Here is a 17,572-nt window from a genome sequence, read left to right on the forward strand (position 1 = left end):
TTCCCCGGTTGCCGTCCCGCTCGCCGTCTGCTGCCAGACCTGCCCGGCACCCGCCGGGCTCGTCCCGGCCGCCCCGCATCGCCCCGGCTGGCGAGGGGGCTTCCCCGGACTCCGCCCGCCTCCACCGCGTCCCGTGGGGAGCAGCGGGAAACGGGGGGGGGTCGTTTCCATGGAGATGAGGCCGCAGCCGGGAGGTTGCGGAGTGGAACTTTGCCGCGGGCAGGCGGCGGGGGCCGAGCCCCGGCGGCGCTGAGCGGAGCGGTCTGGCCGGCGGGGCGGGAGCGGGGTCCGTCCCCCCACATTTCCCCCGCGGCGGCACCGAGGACGAGCGGCTCCCGGGCACCTCGCTGAGGAGCCGGGAAACTTTTGCGCCGCGGAGCCGCCGCCCGCCCACGCCCCCCTCGGCGGCTGCCTGGCGGCCGTTCCCCCCCGCAGCTCCCGCGGAGCGCTGCTATGGCACCCGCCCGTCGCCGCGGGGCGAGCAGGGGGTGGCCGCCTCCGGCTGGTCGTGCGGTGGCGGCGGCGGGGGGGCGCGCAGCCCCCGATCGGCGGGCGTTCTCCTCCCGCCGGCAGTGAGCGCCCCAGACCCGCTCTCTGCCTGCTCGCCATGCCTTCCCCCGTCCGCCTCTCGCCGAGCACCGTGCCGGGGAAGGGCGAGGGGAGCCGCCGCCCTGTCACTCCCTGAGCCAGCCGTCACCTCACGGAGGAGCCCCGTGTCTGGCGGGCGCGGCGCAGCCCCGCACGTCGCTGTGCCAGGAGGGCTGCGGGCACCGCGCAGCTCCCCACAGGTAAGCGGCGGGGCGGGGTGGGGTGCGTGTGGCGGGGGTCTGTCCTTCGCCCCCAAACTTCAACCCGCCCGCAGCCGTGACCCCTCCTCGGGGGCAGAGGGGCAGCGCCCTGCCCGTTCCTGCCGGGGGGGGACAAGGAGACGCGCCCTGCCCTCGGCAGTGAGGGGCAGGGAGAGAGCGGGCACGGGTGGGTCGCTTTTTCCCTGCCGGGAATGGACTTTCTGCCTCCCGAGCGGAGCGGGCTGGCGTGCCGGCGGCTGCCGAGCTCCGCGCAGCTGCTACACACCCTCTTTTGTCTGCGCTCGGCTCCGGAATACTTTAGGTGCTGCCACCGCCTGCCCCGCCGGTCGGGAGCCTGGCCCGACCCCGCCGAGGGGCTGCCCCCGGGCTGCGCCCCCCGCGCTGCTCCTGCGCTGGCGAGAGTTGCCCCTTTGCCTTTATTTTCACCCGAGTTGGGCTTTCCTTAACCTTTGTTTGCGGGAAAAATGGTGGTGTGCTGGTTATCTGGAAGGATGAGAGACAGATGGGGACGACAAAAGGGATTGCCCTATTCCCTTGCGTGCGAACATAACTCACTGCTAAATAAATCGCTCACCGGCTAGACATAAGCTTACTAGTGAGACAGACTTTGAAACAAAAGTACTGCAAACAGCTCGAGTGCATGACAGATACTCCTCATATCCTATTAACATAACCATTGTTAGGATTTGCGCTTGAATTCAATACGTGTGCAGCTGTTCTGCAGATCTGGAAGTGCAGTAGCTGTATTTACTTGGCACTTAATAGTCTTATTGAATGCAGTGGTTATGAAAAATAGAAAGGGTTTTACTGTTCAAAGGCAAAAGTATCCAGGCAAAAGTATTCCTTTAATGTAGCATTCTGTATAACATGAACTACAAAATAACCTGTAGCGATGTAGCGGATTTGCAGTTCATAATGCTTTTAGGACATGAGGACTATATTGTTAATAAAATTCTGTCAGCAAAGATTTTGTCTTTTCTGGCTTATCCTGATGCTAGATCAGTGCACTAGCAACTATTCTGTTCTTTTTCTTTGTGCTTTCCTTTGGTGCTTCCAATCCATGTGATGGAAACCAAGTGTCCAGATAGGAAGAAACAGTGCATTTTCTTTCTTTTAGTTATTTTGGTGCTGCTTTGTAGAAAGTGGGGGGAACAAAACCCCAACATTTAAACCAGAAAATTATATTTCTATTAAACGTAACTTAAATTCCTTGATAATGAAGCCAAAGGGTCTTTCAAGTTTGGCACAATTTAGTGTACTTCTTGTGTTGCCAGGAAATGTACTTCTAGCTAAATACTTGTTAGAAGATAATTGTAAGATAATTTTTAGTAATTCAAAACACGAGTTACAATTAGATTTTTGTCCTGAGAACAGAAAAACGCCCTCATGGAAAAAGATATGTGGTACTTAAATAGTAATTTGGAAAATAAAAGCATATATAATTTATATTTTTTGGCATAGAAACATGTTTTATTTGTTGCTCCTTTGTTGGCTTGCCACAATGATTCAAATGAAAGTTGGAAAAGGACTACTGATGGAAGAGTTCAACATACTATAATTATTTTATTCTATGTACAGAAATGGTTTTGCCCAATACAGTCTTGCTGGAATTGGAACAGAGCTTCATTTTTATGGAAGCTCCATAATCAGATTATAAAAGGTGGGCTGTTTGAATCTAATTCTGTGAAGTATGGGCTAAGCAAGCTCTGCTCTGACAAAGACTGAAATGTATGCTTATTCTTAAGCAGGTAAGTAGTTGCAACTTCCATCCCTAATGATCACCTATGGTGCAAGTTCATTACACATGGCAATAGGTCCTGGTAACTTCAGTGAAACTGTTCACTGCCTTAACTGCACTGCTGAACCTTTCCTGGACCAAGCTGTCTTTCAGTGTGCTCTGCTTCCATTTCCTTGAATTCTGGCCATACAAAAAAAAAATACCTGTGCTGTGCGCAGGTGCTCGCCTCAGCCATGTCTCATGGGTTGTATATTCTCTCTTGACTCATACCTCTCAGAAGGGGAAAATGAAAAGTGAAAATTGGTTAAGGAGTAAATTACATCAGTGGAACAGCTGAAGGCGACTGCTACTTCTTGTGCTTCGTTCAGTATATTTTAGGAGCCAGAAATCTGAAATGCTGCAAATCAGTAAAACTTCCATTAAAATTACTGAAACCAGACAAAGTTATGATATAAAAAATATGAAATGTAAAGGTTGTTGTCATGATAGTTTTCTTTTTTTTTTTTTTTTTTTTTTTTTTTTTTTGTTAAACAGAAGATTCCTGTCGATCTTGTCTGTGATAGTGGTAGAGAATGTATCAAAAGAGGAACTTTGTGTCCTGGCTAGTGATGATGCCTTCATTTGATTTGGTGCCATTATGCTTTTTAAACAGATCAGTTACTTTTAATCTATGTTTGACCTCATGATACTGGAACAAAGGGGCAAATCATTTTCTAATGTGCAGCATTACAGACTAAAAGTATGATTAACTTGTGAAAACGTAGGTGTCTCATGCCAGTTTAAACACCTTAAGGTGTTTCAGGCCTTTAAGAAAACTTCATTCTGTTCTCTGAAACCTTGTTAAGAATTCTGATGCTGCAGTATGATGAATATGGGAAGAAATCCCTTACTATCAGGACTTAGGGAGGTCCACTGTCAATGCCCATTTATCAGCAGAATCTCTGTATTACTTCCTGTGCTGCTAACTGGAGATTGTCTTTGAGTAACCCAAAGATACTAATGAATAGCTTAAAAGTTAAAAATCTTCTTAGAAAAGTTTATATATTTTAAAACACAGACTTGTGTTCTCTCCAAGCCCACTAGAAGTAAATGGAAATTGCAGACAGTGCTTGAGTTAGTGCTTTAGTGTTAGCTAGTACTTCAGTTTTATAATAAAAATACTGTAAGGAAAAAGTTTCTGTTTTTCTTCTTTACTGGATAATGCATAAGAACCTAATTACCCAGAGATTGTGTGGGTTAAGTGGACTGTGGATCACGTGGAAAGGTGAAATGCTGGCAATGTCAGTGAATTAAACTACTGGACAGATGTTTTACACAGCTGTTATTCTTTCCACTAGTTTTACTAGCTCCTGAGTGTCCATCATTTGTGGAGTGCATGAGAATAAGCACTGTTCTCAATGTCCATGCTGGGGCTTCAGTCTAACTGTAGAGCAAGATGTTGTTACCCTCTTCCATCATTAACCATTTCCACATAAGATAATTCGCTACCAGGTGTGTATATATGTAACTGTTTTTCAGATAGGTGAATCTCCCCAGAAGCGTCTTAAGTGACCTGATGACAGAACTAAGTACTGAAATACTCACATTATACTGGTCTTTTAGTATAAATTAAATTACATTTTCCTTCCCAAACTTTCTTAAGGATCAGTGATTTTAAACTTCATAATTTTGCCTGGATGCCTTTTCTTAAAAATTCAGATTTTCTCTTTTTTGCACAGCTAGCCAAATGAGATGGATAACCTGTAGTACAGAGCTACTTGAAGTCTTTTATCTGCAGCAGTAGCAGAACCTGTTGGTATCATTCAATTTTCTTATTTTGGTCTTTTGCTGACAAATATTTTGAAGAGCACTTGATGTTTTTTGAAAATAGTTCTATGTCCAGAAGACCTGATAAAGAAGGATGTTTTTCTTCAGTCATTTCCTCTATTAATCTCTTTTTCTAGCTGAGGAAAATAGTTGTTCTTTTTTCTCTGTGTTTTAGTACCTAAAAATGGGTGACAGGGAGGTGAAGGGCCGCCTAATCCAAACTGGGCATCTGAGGAGCATTGCAAATGGGATGTAATGATATAGCAGAGATTTTCACGCAAAACAGACTGGTAAAAAATAAAGCAATATGCTACCTTTTTCTGTATAAAGGCTCTGAAAAGTTTTATGAGAACTGTAAATGGTTGTCACTCTACTCTTTTGTGTCTGTTTATATCAACATCTTGTTAATATTTATATACCACTGGAATTTTAGTCAATTGTTCCTTTTGTTGGAAATATGACTATTTTTGTCCAATTAAAATAAGCAGAAACAAAGGAGATGTTTCTCCGCATTGTCTTTTAATTTTTCATCACTAAGCTCAGTGGTGAAACTCTTAACTGAATCAGAGAAACTAGGATTTTGTCACTTCAGTGAAATATGCCTTAGATACATACAGATACATTTAGATACAATAATAAATTTTAAAAATCGCAAGAGATGTAAAATATAGTGTGGGTTACTTTTCATAGAAACTAGTTTAAAGACAACTAGAATGAAAGAGGAAAAATCACTTTTTATATTAATTTGTTTTTTCTAGTTGCTGTTTCACAAATACAGTTGGACTGAGCATCTCAGCGCTATGGTTTTAAAACCCATCACTAAAAAGTGCTAAAATTTGAATCTATTGAAACTGCATACTTCTGTATTCACTCTGGCTGTGAGGAACAACACTTTCACCAAAGAGTTGATGCAGTTGGGCACTAATAGCCTGTGAGTTCTGGCAAGTGGTTAGTGGCACTTAATTCTTTAACTCTAAGTAGTAGAGGTTTGTGCTTTGATACCTGTGAATCTGTAGCATTAGCTGGAAGAGTGGGTGTGAAATCAAAACAAGGTCTTTAGAGCTTTTCAATAGTAGTCACACTACTTTTTTCCAATAAAAGGTGGAATTCCAAAAGTAATTTTAATTTTTGTCAATTTAAACCACCATCAAAGCATATGAAATAGAAGGCTGTTAAAAATGTCGCTTATTATATCAAAGTTTGTGTGATAGTGGTAACAGTAATATAATATTTTTTCACCTTCTCCATCTGAATGTGTCTGAATAAGTTGCTCTGCCTATCTGTAATCACTTTGTTGAAAAACAAGTTTGTATCTAATGAATTTTATCACTTTCAGTTTGCTATGTATTAAATGAAAAAAAAGTGCTATTACTTGTCCAGCCATGTAGTTGCATGTGTAAAATTGCTTCTCAATGCACTGGAGTTTTTTCTCTCCTTTGTGTAATTCAAAGTAACAAAGGCATACTGCATATTGAAATACAGAGGAAATATACAAAAAAGTATGTTGCGATTAAAAAACATTCTAGTTACTCAATTTTTGTTTGCCATTATTAAAAATCTTCCACTTATCGTTTGTTAGGATTAGGTGCCTGAGAAACTACAGATAAATGAATAGATATAAAGAGTTGTTAGGATATTAAACCATCTTCGTGCATACTGGAAAACACTTAATCAAGAATTACACTGTATTGGTAGTGCTTGTCTTTCCTTATACAAGTCGGCAGGATTGTCGAGGAAGTGTATTCTAACCTAGCAATCAACTTGATCCCATATTTTTAAATCCTCTCTCTGCACAGGCACGATCTCTTTCTCTTACTCAGATATGAAATTTGGCATATATTGACATTGTAATGAGATGTACAATTAACATATTCCTTCATGATGAGGGATGAAAGCAGCCTCTTATATTGGGACAGCATTTTACTGCAGCGAACAAGCTTTCCCAAGGAAGTGTTTCTTGGACCACACAGTGTACAGAACAGCTGCTCTAGCTTCTGTCTTTTATGTGATCTTGAGCTAGACAAACTTGGTGTGTAAGGTATGAGACAGCCTGCTGGACTCAGAAAAGAGATGCACTGTGGAACTCTACTTTCTAGAAATATGGATGTCATGGTAGGGTTGTTGGAGGTCGACTGAATAAACCTGATACAGTATCTGAGACTTGGCAGATGTGTACTTCTTGCTATAAATTATTGTGTATTTAACAGTTGGCTTGTTTCACCTGAGGTATGAGTATATTTTTGTAGGAAGAAGTTAAATGACAGATAACACACAAAAAAGAACAAGGAGGAAAGCAGAAGTGAAGGGAAAGTGGAAAAAAGAGCAAAAGACAATAGGGAAATACCGAAGACAGAAAAAATGAAGGCAGAAAAAAGATGAAATATAATAAGTTGCATTTCTAAAGATGAATGATGTTCAAGATTCAGTGTGGTAAGTGGAAATAAACTCAAATAATGAAGAGAATAGTAAGACCAAAAGATATGGTGGTATTTCCTTTTTGCAGCATTCACATCTTTTGACTCTGGAAAATAAAGAAATTAATTCTTGTTTCCCTGAGATGCATTTTAAATGATTTGTCTTTGTTGTGTACCAAAGTGTGATGCTCTGCAAAAATGATGTTAAACACTTCTTACAGAAGATACACTGTAAGTAGATCAGTTCAAACAGACATATGAAAGGAAAGTGAGTTATGAAGTACAGTTTGCTTAGAGAGATAGAAACTGCATTTTGAAGTACTTGAAAGTTAGGTAAACTGTTGTTTCCATTTGCAAACAGACTAATATTCTGAACCCAGAAGTTATCACCGTGCAGATCAGTGTAATTTGTCATTGTCTCACAGAAGACTAGTGAGCACAATAAGCAAACAGGGACTTCCTTCAAATAGTGGATAATTAAGTGGTATTTATCAGGAGTACTTAGCTCCCACACACAGATTTTTCTTTCTGATATATTTTTGCTATTATCTGTGGTAGAAAACTAATGAGGCTAAGACCTGTCTTTTGGCCATGAGTTCAGCCAGAGTGGTCTGGCTCTATGTGGGTGTTAGTCTTTGAGATGGTCAAATCCGAAGTGACTGGTTGGAATGAGCTTCTGGACTGAACCAGCTAAATTCCTGAGAGGGTGCTAGCTGACCTCGATCACAAATGTCCCTGGCATCCTTTTTGTAGCATGAAAGAGACATGGTGGAATCCCACTCCCTGGGCCTGTGCCCAGGCACACCAACCAGTACTAAGCATGAGATTCGTGACTTGTTAGAATGTTTTTCCTTCTCACCCCAAACAATCTTATTACAGTGATCCTAATATACACAGATTTGAAATAGAACTAGTATATTAAAAGCTATATTTGGCGACCATTGTCTATTCTAATTACATTAGAAGAAATCTGATGTCAGTTTGTTATCACAATTGTAACTTCAGTATTATGGAAACTGGAATTTGGAACACTGTGTTTGGATACACAAAATATGTGGAGTTGGTGGAACACACTGGGACACCAAGAAAGTGGCCACCTTTTGGCCAAGAAGACCAGTGGAATCCTGGTGTGCATTAGGAAGAGCGTTGCCAGCAGGTTGAAGGAGGTGATCCTGCCCCTCTACTCAGCCCTAGTAAGGCCACATGTAGAATACAGTGTCCAGTTCTGGGCTGCTGAGGACAAGAGAGACATGGAGATCCTGGAGTAGACCCAGCAGCGGGCAGTGAGGATGACTGGGGGACTGGAGCATCTCGCTTATGAGGAAAGGCTGAGTGAGGTGGGCCTGTTCAGTCTCAAGAAGAGATGACTGAGAGGGGACCTCATTAATGTGTATAAATCGTGCCAAGAAAATGGAACCAGGCTCTTCTCGGTGGTGCTAACCACTAGGACAAGAGGCAATAGGCAGAAACTGATGCACAGAAAGTTCCACCTGAACATGAGGAAGAACTTCTTTACTGTGTGGGTGACTGTGCACTGGAACAGATTGCCCAGAGAGGTTGTGGAGTCTCCCTCACTGGAGATATTCAAGAACTATCTGGACGCAATCCTGTACCATGCGCTCTAGGATGACCCTGCTTGAATAGGGAGGTTGGACCAGATGACCACTGTGGTCCCTTCCAATCTGACTGATTCTGTGACCATACTCCCAAATGGATTACAAGAGATTACCAAACAAGCAGAAAACTTGCACGCAAAATAAACCTCTAGCTGGCAGTTCCCTCATGTCACAATTATTGGCCTGGTAATAATAGCCTAGTACAAAAATGGCCAACAAATATTAATAATAAACATCAAGAGGCCTAACAGACTCTTCTTGGGAAGTACTGACTTGCCTATTAATACAATTTATAGACTCTAGAATAGTAGAATCACTTTGCATTAATTCAGTACCAAAGTTCTTTCCCCACACTCTTCTTATGACCCCTACAAAGTATTTGCTTTGCTCTTTGCCAGGAAGACATTTCTTCTCAAATTACTTTGCAGACGCCTATTCTGAATTTATTGCCATTCTTCTACTAATTCAATTTTATTCTCTGAGGACATGGCCTCAATTGGTGCCCATGGTGGAATATCTGCAAAGTCCTGCATACTTTGCTGGAACACAGTTCAATGGATTTTATTATATTAGAAAGACACAAGTCACTGTTTTCCAATCCAAGCTTGCAACCAATGTGCATACCAATTAAATTACACACAGAAGCATTTATTGGTAAAGGACTAGCAATGTTGTGTTTTGCAGAATGGCAGTTTGTAATTTTTTTATTGTCAACTGACTGTACAGTTGACATAGTAATGAAAATAGGTTATAGGTGAGACTGTAATTATTTTTAATTTTAGTTCTTAATCTTGTGAATTTTTTAATTCAGTTAGATTGTGTTTGTTTGCTTGGTTTTTCCCTTTGGAATTTAGAGGTTATAACTAGATGGCATTATATACATTATATAATTCCTGTAAAAGAGGTAAAGTTGGAATTAGACTATGAGAGGCTGGGCCGAGATGAAGTAGTATAGCTTTCTGTTAATGTTTTCTTGTGCTACCTTTATAGCATACAAGTGTGTTATTATATATTAGGAAAAAGTTCTCCACCAAAAGGGTTGTAACAGGCTGCTAAGGGAAGTGGCTGAGTCACCATCCCTGGAGGTTTTTAAAAGACATGTAGATGTGGCACACAGGGGCATGGTTTAGTGGTGGACTTGGCAGTGCTAAGATAATGGTTGGACTCATGATCTTGGAGGTGCTTTCCAATCTAAATGATTCTGTGACCTCATGACATGTGACAGTTCTGGTTTATCCTACTCTCTCTGAAGAATTTTCAGAGTATCAAATCTTTGCTTTTACAACCATTTTTGTCAGTGTGCACATTACTAGGTATTTTCCCTGTATTAAGGAAGGCAAAGTCCAAAGGGAGAACCTGGAGCAAAAAATGGTCTGTGTGATCCTTAGTTTCTGCAGTCCTTCTTTCCAGAGTTCGGACCTAGTCTCAGGGAAAACTCTTTATCTCTTACACAGAATATTCTAATTGTTACTAGACATGATTTCACTTTGAATAAGCCTTGTCATCTGTGGTTTTCAGGTTTGCACTTAGGAGGTAATTTTCAGCCCAGAATATTGAGTGCTTTGGAAATAGGCGCAACACATTGCTTAAAACTGCTTAAGAAGCCAATATCATTATCACTGTCAGGTTAAATATGCTTTTGTTAAGCCCTGTGACTGAAGAGGTGGACTTCAGAATTCAGTTCTGAGCTTTCTTTCCTAATGTATTTATTCTCATTTTACATTTGAAGAAGCCTGCTGTGAAAATGGGGAAGAAAAAGGAAGGAAAGGAAGGTCTGCTACAGCAGACTATGAATTTAGATGGGGGAAGTGAGAGAGGCCTGTTAAACTAGTCTGGAAAAGAGATAGCCCTTGGAGAGGGTGGTGATGTTATGGAAATTTGGATTGGAAGATTTTTCTGATGAGTCATGCGCTCTGCATTAGTTGAGGATGTTGCCCCTCAACAGTGAGACTGTGCCTGGGAATACTCATATTTCCAAAAGTATGTGGCTGAAACTCTCACAGGACTCAGAGGCTTGTGGCTTCTCAGGTTAGACCTGATGCTTGGAGATTTGGGTAATGTTTATTATGTGGATTCTTCTGTTGCTTATATTAATAGTCTCGTTGTGCCTAATCACCTGGATTTGATTCAGTTACACACATTCAGTAGCTCTGTGTTGCACAGAAAACTCATACAAACTCTGACATGGTTTATTATACTTCTGTAAAAAACTGTAGGTTATGACAGCTTACTCCTTGACAATTGCCAGACTGTGAATATAATGATATTATGAAAGGAGAATGTAGATAGAAAGATAGGTCAGTAGTACAGCAACAATCACAAACATCAATTATTCTATAGAGGCAAGACTATATTTTTGCAAATAATCTCTTAGTTAAGTTGTAGGGAGGCTCTTATCTGAGTAACTGGAAGAAGTGGGTCTTAGGTAGTGTGACTAGAAGTACATGTGGCATTAATATTATAATGCTGTTTTCCTTCTTGTCTTTCAGTAAATCCACAAGGAATGATGAGGCCAGGTGTTGGCATTTGTCAAGCTTAACAATTTAGAAGAGAAAGAACACGGTAGGGATAACACTCAGGTCTTCAGCAGTGGCAGCAGAGGCTCTGACATAGAGAAGTAAAAGGGCCCTGAAAAAGGGGTCTGATCTGCTGTTGTGTCAGCTATTCTCCAGAGGTTTGTGCCTTTTGAACTCTTTGCCAAGACTCAAATTAAAATCTTCTGTGGCAACAACTGCATTGCTCTAAAAGATTGTCCTTAGCATGGTCATATGCATGTTTGTACTGCTTCTTGTCTGCTTTTTGACCATATTTGTGTCTTTTAGGCTGTGATGTACTGAGTGATGTGCTGTGGGTAGTGTGTCCTGGGCGTATGTTCTAGCCAAGCTCCAGCCCACATAGGCTGGTTCACAATATGAAAGGTAGACAGAGAGTGGACAGGTATTTGCAGAGGTTGCTAACATAAGCCTAAAGTTCAGGTTCTCAAGATTTTTTATCAAGATCTTGAAGCAGTTTGTTTTCGAACGCTGAGAGTTTGAGCACGGACCTTGAAGTTAAAGTGCAGGGCAGGTTTCTACAATTTCTGTGCCTAAAATCCTGTCTTGATAGGAAATTACTGTCTCAGACAGAAACAACGAGACGGATGATACAGAAAATGTCTACAGATCCTACTTTATACATTTCTTACTGTTTTAGATGTGATGAGGTTGAGATTTGGTCAAAACAATAGAAATGGTTGGAAAAGCATTTAAAATCACTTTCACGTACATCACATGTAAAATCATGTGGCTGTGATTAAACAAGCTTATTGTGTGCAAAAGCTAGAGGATGACTGTTGCTGAGCACAACTTGCTTTAAACAGATTTTTCAGAATGATTATCAGTCATCATGATCAAACTGTAAAACTAGAAAATATGAGCCACAGCAGAAATCTGAAAAACAGCCAGAGAAACCATCCTGGATTTCAAACCCCAAAAGATTATACAACTTCATGTTATGGTTTTGTGAGAATGATAAAACTGAAGTTGATGAATGACTTGTGTTAATAATTTTATATTTGGCTTGTTTTTTAGTTTTCAGGATACTTTATTGTAAAACTTTTTTATTGCTCATTCTCGGTATGGGTTTTGTTTGTTTTTACAGAGACAGACTGCATATTTATAGCGCAGCAACTCTCCACAGTCTGTCTGGATAGCTCTTGAAGAAGGAGCATGAAAAAAGCATGGCTATGTAGCCATGCTAGTGTTGCATTATTATCTGAATCTACTATGGCTTCTCTGGCTGTTATGACAGTAATTTCTGTTTTTCTGAAGCAAACCTGCCTTTTCCATATATGAGTGTACGTATTACATACACACACACACAAACACACACATATAGTATATATAAATGTTGGGAGGAGAGTGGGGAGTTTATGGAACTATTGCCCCTGTTTTTGTAAAAAAAAAAAAATCAAGTAGTGGCTTTGCTTCATATGGAGGCTTTTATGCACTGGTTTTGTTGTGCGCTTCAAGAAGCACCTTAATGCCACAGCCCTACTTTATGATATGAACCCAAGCCACCCATGTATTGTATAGATACAGACAAGATACCAGCGTGTAGTATAACATGTAAGAATCCCGTGGTCATGATGTTATACGAGACATTTAATAATTGTTGACTTACTCCATCTCTCTGTGAAATAGTCCTTTAAATCCCTCAGCTTTTTGTGTTCATGCAATGCTCTCTTCTCTCTTTGTAGTGTAGGAGATCCATCTTCTCCTTTGCCTCACTTTTCCCTTTTTGCTTTTTTCCTACATCAGAGCAGCTAATGCTTCAGGAATCAAATGGTATTTAGATTTGCTTATATCTAGGGTGCAGACAGCCAGGAACTGCATACTGGACCACTGAATGACTTCTAAAAAGTTAATTTTTAGAGTTGTATAAATTAAACAAGTCAGCAGAGAGAGAAGAATTTGGATTCTCTGCTATTGTTTACTCACATTTTACATGAGTATAAATTCTCAATTTTAATGGAAGTTTTAATATATGTCACAAAACTGGTGGAGGTTTAGATGCAAGTCAAAAATTGTCTTTTCCTGCTGTGAGCTCAGGAATGCAGTAGAAAGATTGAATTATTCTTGTTTGCTTACTGTTGCACTGGTAGTGTCATGAAAGCCTGACTATGTGAAATCAAAGGCAGAATTCCTGTGTATTTCAACAAGGTTAGATTTCATTTGATATGTTAGGTAGTCATGGGCCTAAGTGCTGGTTCTTACATGGCCCAAAAATGTCAAAGATGTTTTCTGTAAATCATGCCTTTATTACACAAACGAGCCAAAACAGCTCTCAGCAGCTAAAGGGTTTTAGTTCAAAGCCATGACAATCAGTTTCAGCTAATAAGCTGCCATCCTGGAAACCCCCATAGCCTTCCAGAATGTGCTTTCTGCAAAGAAGACACTCTAGTTTATTTTGGTTGTTGTTGTTGTTTTAATGTCCCTGAATATATGCTTCTATCAGCTGGATTTTAAAATATTTGTCTTCTAAATTTCTAAGTGATATGTCTAACATACCTGAGTAGAATGGAAGTGGAGAGATTTTTTCCATCTAATTTCTTTTATTATTTATTATTTTAATATTATGTTATATTATATAGAATATTATGAGAGCATATGATAGGTTCATTAAGTTAATCAAGATATTGAGATGATTTTTTTTTATTATTGATATTCAAACTCTTAATGGAATCATAACGCGGAAGATGTCTCTTGCAGTTCAGGAGAAACACTTTTTACAGAACTTTTAGAAATGCCTTAGCACAGGTACGAAATACTTTCTGAGGCCAGTAAATTTCAGGAGGTCAGATATTCATTCTGAAAAAAAAACAAAGACCATTCATGAAACCCCATATCCCTCACTTCAAAAATAGGAGTCAAATTTCAGTAACCTTTTTGTCCCAGTGTGCTTAAATAGTAAGACTGGAGTTGTAGCAAAGGTTAATAAATGTGTCGAGAATTTACTTTCTTGCTGCAGGTTTTGCAACCCCACTTGCTGCAGGTTTTGCAACCCCACTTGCTGTGAATGGGAAACACTAATTTTCTGCCTGTTACTATGGTCTGACCTGCTGGCTTGTGTGAAACAAGGCTGTGAGAGCAAGAGACCTGTGCCAATAAGGCCCCTCTCAGAATACACTCTGATAGCTATTGGCTCCCTTTTGAAGAAAACCTGTTGAGTTCTTTCATCTACTCAGTAGTGTTCATTGATCCAGAAAAACACCCTTCCTCCCAGGTTCAGATGTGAAGAGAAATGACTGAGTGTGCGCGCTTCCACTGACACAGAGTCACTGGGGGCTGAACTGCCAGGCTGAGGTCTTCATATTCTTTGCCATAGGTCAGAGTTTCAGCAGCTGCCAAGGCAAATTTGGGCTTGCTGTGAATACTCGTGGTCTTAAAGTGCCTTGTTGTATGAAATTGCTTAAGTTGCTTAAGTGGTGTAAAACCTGTTGAATTCCTGTGCTGAAACATAATTGAAACATTAGTATTAAATCTGCAGTGTATTTCTGAGCTGTTTTAAATGCAGAGTTGTACACCTGCAGAGTTGTACACCTGAACATACAACAGTATCTAGAAATCTGCAAATTTGTAATGGTCTTGTGGAAGCAGAGGCATAAGAATCTGATGATGAGAGTTTTGTTCCTGGGTTTGCCAGAGGTGGTCTGGAACTTTGGAGAGCCCTGCCTTTCCAGAAATGCATAGACACCTTGTTCCCATGTTATTTTCATCCCTTTGAAGAATATGATCTTTAGTGTCTTTTCCTTCAGTTTGCCTGTCTGCAAAACAGGAATATTTCTATAGGAAGTTTGCCACTTATGTACTCATGAGGATTTTTTGAGACATTTGAATGAAAGGTGCTATGCAAAATCAAACCAGTATTAGATACCACGAGTGAAAAGAGCTCTGTGAATCTTGGTACCTGAGCAGAATCATTAGTGATAGAAGAAATCATAATGCATCAAAATGTATTGGAAATTAAAGTATTGAAACTGCAAATAAAATGAAAATTGAAATTGGAAACATTGGAAACAGTGAGAAGAATGAATTAAAATATATTCTAAGAGCTGAGTTGTCTCTCTTAAAATCAAGACTATCTTTCTGAAATAAGTTATTCTTGGAGGAGTTATAGGCTTGATACAGAAATCAGAACTGAACTTCCTTGTTTATGTATGCAGACAAAAATGATCTTTTCTGGCCTAAAATATCCACATGTATACATATTTTTGTGGTTGAACAGTCATAAGTTTGTGGCTAAATAGTGTTTTTCTCTAGAGGGATTTAAATTCCATCAAAGATATTACTTTGAAATGTATAATGTAAGCTTGTTACGTAGACAAACATAATGACCCAGATGTTTATTTTAGGCAACTCTCTCCAGCTGTATGGATAAATAGATGCTGGAGAGACTGGATGTGGTACTCCAGCATGCAGCTCCTTGGATAATGTTTAGATTACACATGCTCAATGTAGTGAATGAAACAAACGTATCTAAGTAGGAGTAAAATTCACAACATGCCTTTAATGCATTTTGTGTGTGGCAAAAGTAGGGTTGGTATTAGTAAGCCTGTCTAACAAAATTCAATACCTTGTGGTGATGCCTGAGCTAATATGGCACTGGACATGGGATGTCTATTGCATGTGGGCTTCAGATGAGCTAGTCCAGATGTCTCCATGTAGGAGCAGTCGATATGACTGAGCAGGTCTTTCTGACATATCTTTTTTAGAAGAAAAATCATTTATGTGAGAAAGATTGACAAAATATTATGTGAAACATTCAAAATTATCCCCATTTTTATTTAGGTGGGTTGGTTAAGAATGGAGAACTTAGGTGTTAATCTGCAAAACCTATTTTGTATAAATAAAGGTTTTGTGATGTATTTTTCTTTAAATGGTATTTTACAGTTTTGCACAGAACAGATCATTACTCTTATGTGTGTGTGTACAAAGAATGACAGCTTTTCATAACTGTTTCTTCATTTTATTGCTTAGGGAAAGAAAGGGGTCATACTCTGAATGCATTTTTTTTTTCAGTGAACTATGAGGGGTTTCATTATGCCCAGTTTGACTATCTGTAAAAGCTCTTAATCTGGTGTATATCTAATTGTAGTGATCATTAACAGTGATTACATTTTAAATTGAGATGCTGATAGCAGAGAAAGCAGGAGATCTTACAGAAAGGACATCAAGCAGCCTTAATATGGAGACACACAAATTTTTGATAATAATTTAAAAAATATACATTCTTGGTGTAGTTTTATGTAGGTTTCCTGAAAATATCAGAATTTATATTTATTGCACATAATTTAAATATTTTGACAGTTATATGCTCTAGTCCTTCATTTATCTGTTAGTGAATGACAAGGCTTTGCAGTCAGAGATACTCTGACTTGAAACACTTTCCCAAAATCTAAGTTGATGTCAAATCATTACAAAATAGTAAGTGGCCTTCAGTGGACCTTTCATAAAGATCTTCCCCTAAAACTGTGCATCTCATATTCCAATTAATCATATACATTTATAAGGAATTGGCCATTGGGCTCTGTCAATCCCACACAGTTATGCTAAAAGATAAATCAGTTTGGATGAATGTGGAGAAAAAGAAGTACTGGCTCTCAAAATGTGAGGACAGACATAAGGACTAATTTCCTCTTGCACTTTCTTTAGGATGCAGCTTTCTAGACAAAATGGCAAACCTTGATACCAGTGTGTGAAGGGCAGGGCTATTAGTTTTCATGAAAGCCCTTCAGCTAATAAATAGCTGTTCAAAACAAAGTTGACTGTATCTACACATTGCAGTATCAGAAATTTTGCTACCTGCTTGACCAGCACCATGCCATCTGGGGAAAATGGCACCTCTGAAAAAAGAAATAGAAAAGTGATGTTGCATCCAAGGCAGCAGGATGTGCTTCTCTGCTTTCAAGGCCCAAGCAAGCACTGTTGCTTGGTGCTTTGTTTTGTTTTTTTTAGCTGTAGCTCAGAGTTCAGTTTACAGCACTTCATTGCATGGTGTTAGTATACCCAGTGCCTGCAATTTTGGCCGCTCATAAAAGTGGAAAAGACTCTATGGTCTGCACAAAAGATCCTACCTGTCTGTTCTAAGGCTAAACAAGAGAGTATCCACTGATTGTTGTAAAAGTGCTATTAATGTTGTAATAGGAAATATTTCATAATAAATGTTAGATTTATTTATAAAGCTTCTTGTTTTATCTGAAAGTAATAATTTAGTCGCTGTTTTTATTTACTGAACGATCCATATTAACTGAATATTAGTACTCTGTACTAATGTACATGTGCATTAGTACATGTACAGTGAACATAAAGTTTATTTTATTTCTTTCTACTTCTGTAAAACCTATACACTGTTCACTTGTACTATACATTAGTTCAGTATAGCTTCTTTATGATTTAAGGGTATTACTGCTATTGTGATTTATCTTTACCAAAAATCTGTACAGTGCTCTGCTGAGTAAAACTCTTAAGGTCTTGGGACAAATGAATGAGTTATGGAATAAAAGATTAAGTGAAGCAGAGAGAGCTAAGGAAAACAATGAGAATCCAAAGTGAGCTTGTATTTTCATAAAATCCTTATTCTCCCTGTAATGTAATGTCTTGTTTTACTTGGTTACATTTTTTTCATGTGGTCTGCTTTATACACACACAT

General features: G+C 39.7%; 1 protein-coding gene across 2 annotated transcripts in view; it reads left to right on the plus strand.

The window, feature by feature from the left end:
* Positions 1-589: 589 nt before the first annotated feature.
* TMEM200A (transmembrane protein 200A) overlaps positions 590-17,572 on the plus strand; it is a 52,141-nt gene continuing 35,158 nt past the window's right edge. The window contains exons 1-2 of one of the 2 annotated variants that reach the window (XR_001876820.1): positions 590-788; positions 10,873-11,075. The gene's annotated coding sequence lies outside the window, so the exon portion shown is untranslated. Of the gene's footprint in view, positions 789-10,872; positions 11,076-17,572 lie in introns of those variants that run through there. The other variant, XM_017827337.1, reaches the window with a different exon arrangement.

Source organism: Lepidothrix coronata, unplaced genomic scaffold, assembly GCF_001604755.1.
Source record: "Lepidothrix coronata isolate B3197 unplaced genomic scaffold, Lepidothrix_coronata-1.0 Scaffold5, whole genome shotgun sequence".
NCBI lineage: Eukaryota > Metazoa > Chordata > Aves > Passeriformes > Pipridae > Lepidothrix > Lepidothrix coronata.